Source organism: Pleurodeles waltl, chromosome 4_2 (assembly GCF_031143425.1).
Source record: "Pleurodeles waltl isolate 20211129_DDA chromosome 4_2, aPleWal1.hap1.20221129, whole genome shotgun sequence".
Classification (NCBI taxonomy): domain Eukaryota; kingdom Metazoa; phylum Chordata; class Amphibia; order Caudata; family Salamandridae; genus Pleurodeles; species Pleurodeles waltl.
The window spans coordinates 679504389-679519279 of NC_090443.1; the positions used below are offsets into that span (position 1 = coordinate 679504389).

At 45.1% G+C, this 14891-nt stretch overlaps 1 pseudogene; it reads right to left on the reverse strand.

The window, feature by feature from the left end:
• The window catches only part of LOC138293925 (calcium-activated chloride channel regulator 3A-1-like), a 312631-nt pseudogene that overhangs the window by 154150 nt on the left and 143590 nt on the right, over positions 1-14891 (reverse strand).

The window sequence follows — 14891 nt, forward strand, 5'->3', positions numbered from 1 at the left end:
GATCCTACAATTTATAGTGTTTCACTTATATATTGATGAAAACCAAAGTCACAAGACTCAGAAACCAAATTGTAAAACCCGAGCTTGATAGGTAAGCATCTGTGTTTCTGTGGGGCGATCAGTGGTATTGAGCTGAACATAAACCATGCAAAATGTTTTAATTCCCTGAAAATATAAGTATAAAACACATTCAGAATCCGCTTTCCATTTTCAGAATAGCTGTTAGGATTGTGCAAGACATGTAAGGCTACTCGGCTAACACACAAAAAATATATTGTAATTGTATTTATATATTGTGATTAAATAACACCTCCCCCTCTCGCTCCCCTGTCACCCATGCAGTGTTGAAGCGTAGAGCAAGCCTCCTGAGGCAGGAGCCAATCAGCCAAAACATATATGCACACTGAGGGGAGTGCTGTGCACTACTCCTAGGTCCCAGTCAACATAGTTTATTATGGTTTTGTTGTAGGCACTGCCAACAATTAGTCATACAGAGAGATAGACAGGCAGGGACAGAAAGATAGATAGATAGATAGATAGATAGATAGATAGATAGATAGATAGATAGATAGATAGATAGATAGATAGTTTTTGTGATTAAAGTGTTTGTGATATGTTTCGCTATGTGTCACAAAGCAACTAAATATCAAACACGGATAGTTCATTCTTACCTCTGTTGTCCCTGGGATTTGCAGATGTGCGATGCCTAAAGTGAAACCCTTCAGAAAGCTGTCAGTGGTGTAGGTCTTTGCATTTGGGTCCTGTAGTGAAATATCTGGTGCTTCACTAGATGGCTGCCAGGTGATGATAAAGAAGGATTCATTCCCAACTGTGCTGTCAAAGATCACTGTCCCAGAGAGCTGCTGTCCTGGCTCTATGTTTTCAGCAACGCTTTCCAGCTGGTAAAAGATGTGAAAAAGAAACATGCCATATAGCGTGCATTACAAATAGGGAAAATGCAGTAAGTTATTTAATATAGTGCAACTGTGTTCTTCAGACTGGGTTTAGGATTTACTGCATGTATGAAGGTTGGGTTCAATAAACCTATGACAGTGTAAATAGAGAAATTCAGTTGGTCCAGCTGTGTATTTTTAAATTGAATGACTCCCTATTTGTTTTCTACTAAGCATGGAGTTTCGAAAGTAAATGGAGCGCCTCTTTTTTCCGCTTTACTCTGTTCTAATTAAGTTCCTTTTGGAAAGGCCCCTCAGCAGGACAGCCTCTATAAAAGGACAATCTAATTACAATTTGTATAATATGTCCATGTTATTTATTAAACGAGCCCAAGTAAACATAGCATCTGTTGCCCGAAAAGGGCAGCGGTGTAAGCAAAGTGATCCCCACAGGGAATATGATAAGAGACCCCCTACGTCTCCAATATATCACAAATATTCAAAGACACTGGGCTGAATTGTGTCCCCCTGAAGAGTTGGTGGGCACCCTATGCTGCAGGGGTTTGTGACGCCCCTGCCTACGAGAGACGAAAGTGCAGTCATATTGCACCTGCGTGACAAAAGGACCCTTTCATGACGGTGTTTTCTGGCACACCGCGGAACTGGGAGCCTGTTTTATGCACCTGCAGGGGGTAGAATGAATTCATATGAACCAATGTTTAGTTAGTACAATATTTCAGCGCAGCTCAAAAACAGAAAGAGGCAAACCTTGCCCTTTGTTACCAATCTTTACTTTCTGAAAGTAAGGCACTAACTCAGAGAAATATCAGATTAAATTAGTTCACTTTATGCCCTGCAGGCTCATAAAACAGGCACTCGTGTCTGCGCCAGAAAAGCCTAGTATGACGTAGCCCCAGAAGACTTAAGAATCTCAGGCCGAGATTTACAAACACTTTACACCATGTTTGCTTTACTTTTTTGAGGCAAACCTGATAAAAAGTGTTGTGATGAAATTTACAATTCAACGCAAATCACGCTTTGCATTAAACTGTAACACAATTTGCATTAAACTGTAACACAAAGTAACACTGCCTTGCATTACTTTGCAGCCAGGTGGCGTACCATGGGTGGTGCTTGGGCATGCCTATGAGTTTACATCTGTTCTGCTTCAAAAGAAGATAGGCTGAACTGACCCCAACCCACTCTGTGATAAGATGTCACTGATTGACACTCGACCCTAGGCACTTTAGGGCTTAAAACTGAAGTTCCCAGGTCTGAGGCAATTGGTGATGCTCCCCCTCATCACAAAGGGGAGGGCCTCAAGGCACTTTTACCTGGCTGAGGAAGTCAGGCCCACAGAGCTTTAAATTCCGCAGCTTGGCAAAGTTCAGCTCAGGCAGCCAGGAGCCTGTGCATTTAGCATGTGGCTACCTCCTGGCTGCCTGACCTGAACAAGAACAGTGTCTTTTAGGCTGACATTAAGGTAAGGGTGTGGCCCCTCAGCCCGTAAAGACGGGCCACTACTGCTCAGAGAACTGTCATCACCACAGTCCTGGCTTCAATGGGGATACCTTCAAGCTCAATCATTTTCAAGTATGATTATTTGAGAGAAGTCTCACAGGTCTGCAGTTAAACTTTAACAATCCCACTATGGGCTCCTATACATCCTGACAAAGCAGTCAACGATCCAGATAACATGAAAACCTTTACCCAAATGGGATCACAGGCCAAGTAATTTCAGCAGTCAGTGTCATGGTGGTGTCCCAGCACAACAAGGGATCGGTAAATAAGAGTACCTCTAGGAGAACTGTGATGGGTGCAATCATTGCATCTCCAGATTATTTTTTCAACCGTGGGTGAGGGCAAAAAAGGCATGGACTTTGAGGGTCTACATTTGAGAGATTTGTTTTGAACAATTAAAAATCATTAACCTGTCACTCAGTATATGCAACCAGCAAGCCCGAAGATGTACTAAATCTGAGCAAGATCTCAAAACTAACCAGCACCCCCAGATCTGAGTTATGTCTTCTTCTGACATAGATTTTATAGAATGGCTTCCCTTTACGCAGACTAGACAGGAAAAAAGAGTGTGTTTGTTCTTTGGAGAAATGGCAGAATATGTATTGGCTCAAAGCAACATCTTCAGGAGTTTGGGAATCAGGATTGCAAAGACTTTCCCCCGAGGTTGTCAACGATATTTTTAAACCTGTAGAAAAGAACTTCTCTAAAAACCACTCATTATGACCAGGAGTTGGGGAATCATGATTGCAAAGATTTTTCCCTGAGGTATGCAACAATATTTATAAATCTATAGAAAAGAAGATCTCTATAAAGCACTCATTATGAATTTCCAAGAGAATATTGCAATATTTATGCTCTTGAGAAAATCCAATACTCCAAGGATCAGAATTTGCCTGGTGTAAGAAACAGCATCTACTACGAATTATGCTCTTAAAAAAAGGGTATAAGTTACTTTTTGGGGCTTTCCCCCACAGAAATATACAGGTCTCAATCATTTGTGGGCCTTTTTCTTCCAAGTATATTTTAGCAGACTTGACCAGAAATAAATAGTCAGGAGGGGATGCAGACTTAGCTCCCGTTAACTATCAGGTGCCATAAATTCCACAAGAAAAAGAAAACACCAGACATTCATAATGAGAGCCTAAGAAGTGTAAATGTCCCAGTGATTTAAAAAAAATGAAAAAGGAACTAGAAAAAAACACTTGTGGCAAAATAACTTTTCAGAGATACTGTCTTTTATTTTTAAGATATGTATAAAGGTAATGCCAACACATCTTAGAGTTTTGTACATAATCTAGACAAATAGCACTTCATGACAAATCGTAAGGTCTATAACGCTGAGGTAAGCATTTTGAGGCTCTCCATCTAAGTAAGCCTATTAAAAAGATAAGGCCCTTTGAAATATTTGTCTTAAATGTAAATGTTTCAGAATGTTCTGTAATTAAGATGAAAAAATCCAGCAGAGCCAGTGTGAGCCTGAGCCTAGTTTTGGGCTGATTGGTTGTATTCTTTCTAAATTCTGTATTCAAAATAAGCTTGTTCCAGATTCTTAGAGGGGATCCTTTTTGAACCCCCCCCTACAAGAAAAGAGACTCTTTGCTCCCAGCTAATTAGGGACATATAGAACTGCTAGTAGTGGATGTGAGATGTCTGTATATTTCTTAAACAGCTTCAGGGCTGGGCAGAGGAAGCCAGTCTGTTACACTTTTATCAGATGGGATTTCACTCATTATCTAGTACCCTAAATAATACTTGAGCTTGTTCCCTCCTAGTTCAGTTAACATCCATGCTTTGCTGACTTTGTGTTGCCTTTGAGAGGGTTACCAAAGGAATTCTGTTGTACAAATGTTTGTCCTTGGGATGTCCCTCACACTTTTAGGACCGTCTAACTTTTTACACCAATACATGGAAGTGTGTCTGACATACTCTACACCAAAAGAGGACTGAAACAGGAGTGTGATTTAGCACCCCTGATTTTTGCTTTTACAGAGTTGATCATGGGGGCTGTCCCATCAAAACGGGGCAGTGAGGCTGTACCTCGCTTACAAAATGCAGATTGTATTTCACTTTGCAGCAATCACTGTTAAAAGTGCTCTAAATGTCTTGATTCTTTACATTTGAACCAATATGATAGTTGGTAATGTGAAAAAAGGTGAAGGTGCAGAAATGACTTCTGGGTGAAATAAAGGTTGAACAGCTTCACTTCTATACCTTTAGGGACTCGAACTTGAGGAAGGAGGCAACCACAGCTGCAATGTGCAATCATTAAAAGCCAGGATGTTTAGCACTAACTTCATTATCAACATGATCATCAGTTAACTTACAAGCTGTTCTGCTAAGCCTATTAGTCATAGTGAAGATGCTATATTTTAAGAATTTGAGGTGCAAACCTTTTTATCACATGAAATAATGCACTTTAAGCCCACACATAACCAGGAAATGCACAATCATTCAAATGATGGCGGACCTAATAAGGTGAGTAATTTTAGTAGTTCCTCTACCCACACTAAAGTGCTTCCATCCCATCCAACGGGTGCCTTTTATATTTTTCAGAATTTGTTTATGACAAAAGTTAGTTTGACATAAAGTGCTTCAAGAAAGAGCCATAATCATCCTCTGAACTGTTTCCTTGGACCATCAACGGTGCCTAAAGACAGTCTTTGCTCTTCCCACCTCACCTGTCAGGGACTGCTCCATTCTTGCCTGTGCCCTTGCCTATGACAAATCACCCTTCTGCCCCAGCTCCCTTCCAACCACTCAATGAACACAGCTCATCTGCACTGGAGTCCTGAAACCACATGGAACTAGATCAGACCCATCCAATTAAGCACAAACTGGACACCCGCAAGCCGGTGATGTGGTTAGTTTGCTTTTTAAGTGAGTTGAGAGAGGCCAGGATTGTGACCCAAGACCTGCATCCACAACAAATGTGTATGGTGAGTGGCACCATTAATATGAAGGCAATCATTTTCCTATATCTTCTGTAAAGTTTCAGGTTTTGAGTGTATGAAATGTTTGATTTATGCCCCATCTTGCAAACAAAGATGCAGCAGTTTTTAAACATAATTTCATTGTATTACATATCAGTTTAAAATATATTTTTTCCCAATTTCTATCCTCGTAACACCTTCTACAATAAACCTAGTTTAAAAACGCCAAAAACAGAATATGGTTTCAAACCTCTTGCTTAATTAAGAACTTTTCCCTGAAAGGGACTGTGAGGGAAAGTTAAACCCTGGTACAGACATGACATAGAATAAGTGAAAAGGGCACTGCAGATCACCTTTGACACTGATTTTGATACGTTAAAGGCTACAGGTGAATCTGTAGATTTCAGCTGCAGATCATAGCATACTTTTATGCACCAGGGAGAATGACCCAAATGCTGCATAGCGTCATTCAATACTAAAGTTGCTTCTCGTTATCACTAGACCAGATACTGCCCTGCTAATGAGAGGGTACCTTAAAGAACAGGAAGCCCTACAAGACCTCAAAGGAGATATATCTTGTGCTATTGAGACCTATGCCCAACACTCAAAGTCCAGAAGCTTTTGTTGGTTGCAAGAGCTATTACTAAAATCCTAGAAACCCTGGTGTAGGAGGCTGGACTGGCTTGTAGTGAGTACCAAGGGGTACTTACACCTTGCACCAGGCCCAGGTATCCCTTATTAGTGTATAGGGTGTCTAGCAGCTTAGGCTGATAGATAATGGTAGCTTAGCAGAGCAGCTTAGGCTGAACTAGGAGACGAGTGAAGCTCCTACAGTACCACTAGTGTCATATGCACAATGTCATAAGAAAACACAATACACAGATATACTAAAAATAAAGGTACTTTGTTTTCATGACAATATGCCAAAGTATCTCAGTGAGTACCCTCAGTATGAGGATAGCAAATATACACAAGATATATGTACACAATACCAAAAATATGCAGTATAGTATTAGAAAACAGTGCAAACAATGTATAGTTACAATAGGATGCAATGGGGACACATAGTGATTGGGGCAACACAAACCATATACTCCAAAAGTGGAATGCGAACCACGAATGGACCCCAACCCTATGTGACCTTGTAGAGGGTCGCTGGGACTGTAAGAAAACAGTGAGGGTTAGAAAAATAGCCCACCCCAAGACCCTGAAAAGTGAGTGCAAAGTGCACTGAAGTTCCCCAAAGAGCAAAAAAGTCGTGATAGGGGAATTCTGCAGGAAAGACCAACACCAGCAATGCAACAACAATGGATTTCCAGACTAGAGTATCTGTGGAACAAGGGGACCAAGTCCAAAAGTCACGATCAAGTCGAGAGTGGGCAGATGCCCAGGAACTGCCAGCTGTGGGTGCAAAGAAGCTGCTACTAGGAAGTAGAAGCTGAGGATTCTGCAGGAACGACAAGGGCTAGAAACTTCCCCTTTGGAGGATGGATGTCTAACGTCGTGAAGAGTTGTGCAGAAGTGTTTTCCTGTCGAAAGACCGCAAACAAGCCTTGCTAGTTGCAATTTGTGCGGTTAGGGTTTTTGGGTGCTGCTGTGGCCCAGGAGGGACCAGGATGTCGCCAATTGCGTCAGGGGACAGAAGGGGTGCCCAGCAAGAGAAAGAGCCCTCTCAGAAGCAGGCAGCACCCGCAAAAGTGCCGGAACAGGCACTACAAAGTGGAGTGAAACGGTGCTCACCCGAAGTTGCACAAAGGAGTCCCACGCCGCCGGAGGACAACTCAGGAGGTCGTGCAATGCAGGTTAGAGTGCCGTGGACCCAGGCTTGGCTGTTCACAAAGGATTCCCTCGCAAAGTGCACAGGAGCCGGAGTAGCTGCAAAAGACGCGGTTCCCAGCAATGCAGTCTGGCGTGGGGAGGCAAGGACTTACCTCCACCAAACTTGGACTGAAGAGTCACTGGACTGTGGGAGTCACTTGGACAGAGTTGCTAGATTCAAGGGACCTCACTCGTTGTGGTGAGAGGAGACCCAGGGGACAGGTGATGCAGTTCTTTGGTACCTGCGGTTGCAGGGGGAAGATTCCGTCGACCCACATGGAGATTTCGTCGGAGCTTCTAGTGCAGAGAGGAGGCAGACTACCCCCACAGCATGCACCACCAGGAAAACAGTCGAGAAGGCGGCAGGATCAGCGTTACAGAGTTGCAGTAGTCGTCTTCGCTACTTTGTTGCAGTTTTGCAGGTTTCCAGCGCGGTCAGCAGTGGATTCCTTGGCAGAAGGTGAAGAGAGAGATGCAGAGGAACTGTGATGAGCTCTTGCATTCGTTATCTAAGGAAATCCCCAAAGCAGAGACCCTAAATAGCCAGAAAAGAGGGTTTGGCTACTTAGTAGAGAGGATAGACTAGCAACACCTGAAGGAGCCTATCAGAAGGAGTCTCTGACGTCACCTGCTGGCCCTGGCCACTCACAGCAGTCCAGTGTGCCAGCAGCACCTCTGTTTCCAAGATGGCAGAGGTCTGGAGCACACTGGAGGAGCTCTGGGCACCTCCCAGGGGAGGTGCAGGTCAGGGGAGTGGTCACTCCCCTTTCCTTTGTCCAGTTTTGCGCCAGAGCAGGGCTGAGGGGTCCCTGAACCGGTGTAGACTGGCTTATGCAGAAATGGGCACCATCTGTGCCCATGAAAGCATTTCCAGAGGCTGGGGGAGGCTACTCCTCCCCTGCCTTAACACCTTTTTCCAAAGGGAGAGGGTGTAACACCCTCTCTCTGAGGAAGCCCTTTGTTCTGCCATCCTGGGCCAAGCCTGGCTGGTCCCCAGGAGGGCAGAAACCTGTCTGAGGGGTTGGCAGCAGCAGCAGTTGCAGTGAAACCCCTGAAAAGGCAGTTTGGCAGTACCCGGGTCTATGCTACAGACCCATGGGATCATGGGATTGTGCCAACAATGCCAGGATGGCATAGAGGGGGCAATTCCATGATCATATACATGTTACATGGCCATATTCGGAGTTACCATTGTGAAGCTACACATAGGTAGTGACCTTTGTGTAGTGCACACGTGTAATGGTGGCCCCGCACTCACAAAGTCCGGGGAATTTGCCCTGAACAATGTGGGGGCACCTTGGCTAGTGCCAGGGTGCCCTCACACTAAGTAACTTAGCACCCAACCTTTACCAGGTAAAGGTTAGACATATAGGTGACTTATAAGTTACTTAAGTGCAGTGGTAAATGGCTGTGAAATAACGTGGACGTTATTTCACTCAGGCTGCAGTGGCAGGCCTGTGTAAGAATTGTCAGAGCTCCCTATGGGTGGCAAAAGAAATGCTGCAGCCCATAGGGATCTCCTGGAACCCCAATACCCTGGGTACCTCAGTACCATATACTAGGGAATTATAAGGGTGTTCCAGTGTGCCAATGTAAATTGGTGAAATTGGTCACTAGCCTGTTAGTGACAATTTGTACAGAGAGAGCATAACCACTGAGGTTCTGGTTAGCAGAGCCTCAGTGAGACAGTTAGGCATCACACAGGGAACACATACAAATAGGTCACAAACATATGAGCACTGGGGTCCTGGCTAGCAGGGTCCCAGTGACACATAACAACCATACTGAAAACATAGGGTTTTCACTATGAGCACTGGGCCCTGGCTAGCAGGATCCCAGTGAGACAGTGAAAACACCCTGACATACACTCACAAACAGGCCAAAAGTGGGGGTAACAAGGCTAGGAAGAGGCTACTTTCTCACACAACCCCCCCCCCCCCAAACGAAGGACAATAAGGCTAACCTTGGCCAGTTGAGACTTTATTGTCTAAGTGGTGATAAGTAGAGTGTAGCTCTGCAATAGACTGGTTACTCCCTTTATCATCCACTATATGGTTACTTCCCTGTGGGGATGTAAACCACCCTGTTTGAAGTTTTTTAGCTAAGCAACAATGTGAAGATGTATTTTCAGAGTTTCTATCACTAAGTTTAGAGCAGTGGGAATTGTCCACTGAACCTATTTTTAGTGATGGAAATGCCAGACAGGGATGCTGTCTCAGTAAGGCCATAGCTGGTCAAAAACTTTGTCCATATGGCTGGAAGAGAGAACAGGGATGCTGTTTCTCTTGAGTTGGAGCAGGGCAGGGATGCTGTCCTATGAGCTCCACACTAGGGCAGGGATGCTGTCCTAAGTGTTGTGAGGCAGTGCAGAGTTTCTGCACTAAAGTTTCTCTGGGAGGGTTGGAGGGATGCTTCATATTAACTAAAATGGTGCTCTTTTTCTCACCAATGTTAGTTATCCCACAGAGAGGTACTTCTACCTCAGGGAGTACAGCTTTGCCAGCTGATGATTCCCTTGGGACAGGTGCCACCCCAGGAGAGGTTTCTCCCAACATAGGAATGATATCCTGATTGGCAGGGTGGTTAGGGGATACTGTGATACCCTTTTTACCTGTTGTTGGAGAGGGATCCTGAGTTTTCAGGCCTTCTCTCCTTTGCTTTTTCATTTCAGTAGAAATGAGAGGGAACAATTCCTCTGGGATGCCCAGCATGGTTGCATGGGCATAAAACTCTACATCAGCCCAACCTGAGTCCTCTAGGTCATTACCTAAGAGACAATCTACAGGTAAGCTAGGTGATACTACCACCTGCTTAGGGCCAGTAACTCCACCTCAACTAAACTGAATTATAGCTAAGGGAAGAAACGTAGTGGAGTTATGGACATCAATAATCTTATACTGTTGTCCAATGATGTGTTGTTCAGGATGCACTAGGTTTTCAGTCACCAAAGTGATACTGGCACCTGTGTCCCTGTAGGCCAAGGCATCAACACCATTTATTGAAACTGTCTGCCTGTACTTATCCATTGTAAGGGGACAAGCAGCCAGTGTGGCAAGGCCAATGCCACCAGGTGTGACAGAAACTGTCTTGGGACTAACTACCCCAGTTTCTATTATGGACCCATAAGTGAACCCAACTACACCCTTAACTTGACTGTTGACAGCAGTCCCACCACTAGTACCACTACTGCTAGGGGCACTAGAGCTTGATGTATTAGTGGTGGTAGGCTCAGGGGGTTTACCTGGACAGGACTTATCCCCTGGCCTGTGGCCTCTGTTTTTACACACAAAGCACCAAGGCTTTTTAAATTGTGTAGGTTGAGAAGAAGAGGAAGAATTTGTTTTATCCCCACCCCCTGAAGAATGTTTAAGATTTGAAGTGGGATCTTTGGTTTTACCCTTAGCCCCATGCCTATCTTGAGATTTCTCACCATCTTTCTTCTTGCCGTCTTTGTCACCCCCTGTATGAACTTTTCTGTTCACCCTTGTTCTGACCCATTTGTCTGCCTTCTTTCCCAATTCTTGGGGAGAGGTCAGATCAGAGTCCACCAGGTACTGGTGCAACAAATCAGACACACAATTATTAAGAATATGCTCTCTCAGGATTAAGTTATACAGGCTTTGATAATCAGTAACTTTACTGCCATGTAACCACCCCTCCAAGGCCTTCGATGAATGGTCAACAAAGTCTACCCAGTCTTGTGAAGACTCCTTTTTGGTTTCTCTGAACTTCATCCTGTAATGTTCAGTGGTTAAGCCATAACCATCTAGGAGTGCATTCTTAAGAACTTTGAAATCATTGGCTTCACTTTCTTTCACAGTAAGGAGCCTATCCTACCCTTTCCACTAAATGATAGCCATAGGATAGCAGCCCACTGCCTTTGAGGGACATCCTGTACAACACAGGCCCTCTCAAGTGCAGCAAACCACTTGTTAATGTCATCCCCCTCCTTATAAGGGGGAACTATCTTGTGCAGATTCCTAGAATCATGCTCTTTTGCAGGATGACTTTGGGGAATACTGCTGCTGCCACCAGGGGTTTCTAAAACCAATTTCGGTCTTTCTCTTTCCACTGCTAAGGACTGCCTATCTAAATCCAGCTGTTGCTTCTTGAGCTTCAGCCTGGTTTGTTCCACTCTCAATCTATTGAGCTCCCTTTCTAACATTCTGTCATCAGGGTGGGTGGGAGAGGAATGTCTACAAACAGAAGTATGCTGAGAATGAACAGAAGGAGACCTGGCCCTAACAGATGGCACCCTAACAGCCTGGCTAACAGAAACAGCACTTCTTATATGATGAGAAGGAATACTCTTGCTGTGATGTGAGACAACACTATTACTGTGATGTGACTCTACATCAGTACCAGCTATGCTAGGTTGTCTGATAATGGGCAGGATAGGAAGTTTCCCTTCTAAATCATTTGCTAGGGGTGTTCCAGGGTCAGTTTGGGAACCATCAGCTAATTTCTCAACAGAAGTGCCACCTCTGGCCTTATCCTGTTCAACAAGCATATTAACCAACAGTTCTCTAGAGGGATTCTTCCCTACACTTAAACCTCTTTCTATGCAGAGACTCCTTGCTCCTTTCCAGCTAAGGTGATTATAAGCAAGTTTGGACAGATCGACAGTTTGGCCTGTGTCAGACATTTTAGAAAGTGTTTAAGTGATAGAAAAAGTGAGAAACAGTTTTCAGAACGTTTTGAAAGACAGAAAAAAAAGCTTTTAAAACTTTTTAAGTAATTTTTAGAAAGTTTAGAGGTACTTTTCAGCACTTAGTAAAGAAGTGAAAAGAGAAAAGCAAAACTTTTTGGTTAGGTGTACATACACTGAACTTGTTTTGTATATTTTTCTCTTATGAAAAGTACAATGACAAAAGTGGTAAGTAGTTGCAAAGTACTTATCCCACCGCTGCACAAACAATGTAGTACGCTGGACTGGCTTGTAGTGAGTACCAAGGGGTACTTACACCTTGCACCAGGCCCAGGTATCCCTTATTAGTGTATAGGGTGTCTAGCAGCTTAGGCTGATAGATAATGGTAGCTTAGCAGAGCAGCTTAGGCTGAACTAGGAGACGAGTGAAGTGGTACTGTCCACTAGTGTCATATGCACAATGTCATAAGAAAACACCATACACAGATATACTAAAAATAAAGGTACTTTGTTTTTATGACAATATGCCAAAGTATCTCAGTGAGTACCCTCAGTATGAGGATAGCAAATATACACAAGATATATGTACACAATACCAAAAATATGCAGTATAGTATTAGAAAACAGTGCAAACAATGTATAGTTACAATAGGATGCAATGGGGACACATAGGGATAGGGGCAACACAAACCATATACTCCAAAAGTGGAATGCGAACCACGAATGGACCCCAAACCTATGTGACCTTGTAGAGGGTTGCTGGGACTGTAAGAAAACAGTAAGGGTTAGAAAAATAGCCCACCCCAAGACCCTGAAAAGTGAGTGCAAAGTGCACTGAAGTTCCCCAAAGAGCACAGAAGTCCTGATAAGGGAATTCTGCAGGAAAGACCAACACCAGCAATGCAACAATGATGGATTTCCAGACTAGAGTACCTGTGGAACAAGGGGACCAAGTCCAAAAGTCACGATCAAGTCGAGAGTGGGCAGATGCCCAGGAAATGCCAGCTGTGGGTGCAAAGAAGCTGCTACTAGGAAGTAGAAGCTGAGGATTTTGCAGGAACAACAAGGGATAGAAAATTCCCCTTTGGAGGACGGATGTTTCACGTCATGAAGAGTTGTGCAAAAGTGTTTTCCCGCCGAAAGACCGCAAACAAGCCTTGCTAGCTGCAATTCGTGCAGTTAGGGTTTTTGGGTGCTGCTGTGGCCCAGGAGGGACCAGGATATCGCCAATTGCGTCAGGGGACAGAGGGGGTACCCAGCAAGACAAGGAGCCCTCTCAAAAGCAGGCAGCACCTACAGAAGTGCTAGAACAGGCACTACAAAGTGGAGTGAAACAGTGCTCACCCGAAGTTGCACAAAGGAGTCCCACACCGCCGGAGGACAACTCAGGAGGTCGTGCAATGCAGGTTAGAGTGCCGTGGACCCCGGCTTGGCTGTGCACAAAGGATTCCCTCAGAAAGTGCACAGGAGCCGGAGTAGCTGCAAAAGACGCGGTTCCCAGCAAAGCAGTCTGGCGTGGGGAGGCAAGGACTTACCTCCACCAAACTTGGACTGAAGAGTCACTGGACTGTGGGAGTCACTTGGACAGAGTTGCTGGATTCAATGGACCTCGCTCGTCGTGCGGAGAGGAGACCCAGGGGACAGGTGATGCAGTTCTTTGGTGCCTGCGGTTGCAGGGGGAAGATTCCGTCGACCCACAGGAGATTTCTTCGGAGCTTCTAGTGCAGAGAGGAGGCAGACTACCCCCACAGCATGCACCACCAGGAAAATAGTCGAGAAGGCGGCAGGATCAGTGTTACAGAGTTGCAGTAGTCGTCTTCGCTACTTTGTTGCAGTTTTGCAGGCTTCCAGCGCGGTCAGCAGTCGATTCCTTGGCAGAAGGTGAAGAGAGAGATGCAGAGGAACTCTGATGAGCTCTTGCATTCGTTATCTAAGGAAATCCCCAAAGCAGAGACCCTAAATAGCCAGAAAAGAGGGTTTGGCTACTTAGGAGAGAGGATAGGCTAGCAACACCTGAAGGAGCCTATCAGAAGGAGTCTCTGACGTCACCTGCTGGCCCTGGCCACTCAGAGCAGTCCAGTGTGCCAGCAGCACCTCTGTTTCCAAGATGGCAGAGGTCTGGAGCACACTGGAGGAGCTCTGGGCACCTCCCAGGGGAGGTGCAGGTCAGGGGAGTGGTCACTCCCCTTTCCTTTGTCCAGTTTCGCACCAGAGCAGGGCTGAGGGGTCCCTGAACCGGTGTTGACTGGCTTATGCAGAAATGGGCACCATCTGTGCCCATGAAAGCATTTCCAGAGGCTGGGGGAGGCTACTCCTCCCCTGCCTTAACACCTTTTTCCAAAGGGAGAGGGTGTAACACCCTCTCTCTGAGGAAGTCCTTTGTTCTGCCTTCCTGGGCCAAGCCTGGCTGGACCCGAGGAGGGCAGAAACCTGTCTGAGGGGTTGGCAGCAGCAGCAGCTGCAGTGAAACCCCTGAAAAGGCAGTTTGGCAGTACCCGGGTCTGTGCTACAGACCCGTGGGATCATGGGATTGTGCCAACAATGCCAGGATGGCATAGAGGGGGCAATTCCATGATCATAGACATGTTACATGGCCATATTCGGAGTTACCATTGTGAAGCTACATATAGGTAGTGACCTATGTGTAGTGCACTCGTGTAATGGTGGCCCCACACTCACAAAGTCCGGGGAATTTGCCCTGAACAATGTGGGGGCACCTTGGCTAGTGCCAGGGTGCCCTCACACTAAGTAACTTAGCACCCAACCTTTACCAGGTAAAGGTTAGACATATAGGTGACTTATAAGTTACTTAAGTGCAGTGGTAAATGGCTGTGAAATAACGTGGGCGTTATTTCACTCAGGATGCAGTGGCAGGCCTGTGGAAGAATTGTCAGAGCTCCCTATGGGTGGCATAAGAAATGCTGCAGCCCATAGGGATCTCCTGGAACCCCAATACCCTGGGTACCTCAGTACCATATACTAGGGAATTATAACGGTGTTCCAGTGTGCCAATGTAAATTGGTGAAATTGGTCACTAGCCTGTTAGTGACAATTTGTACAGAGAGAGCATAACCACTGAGG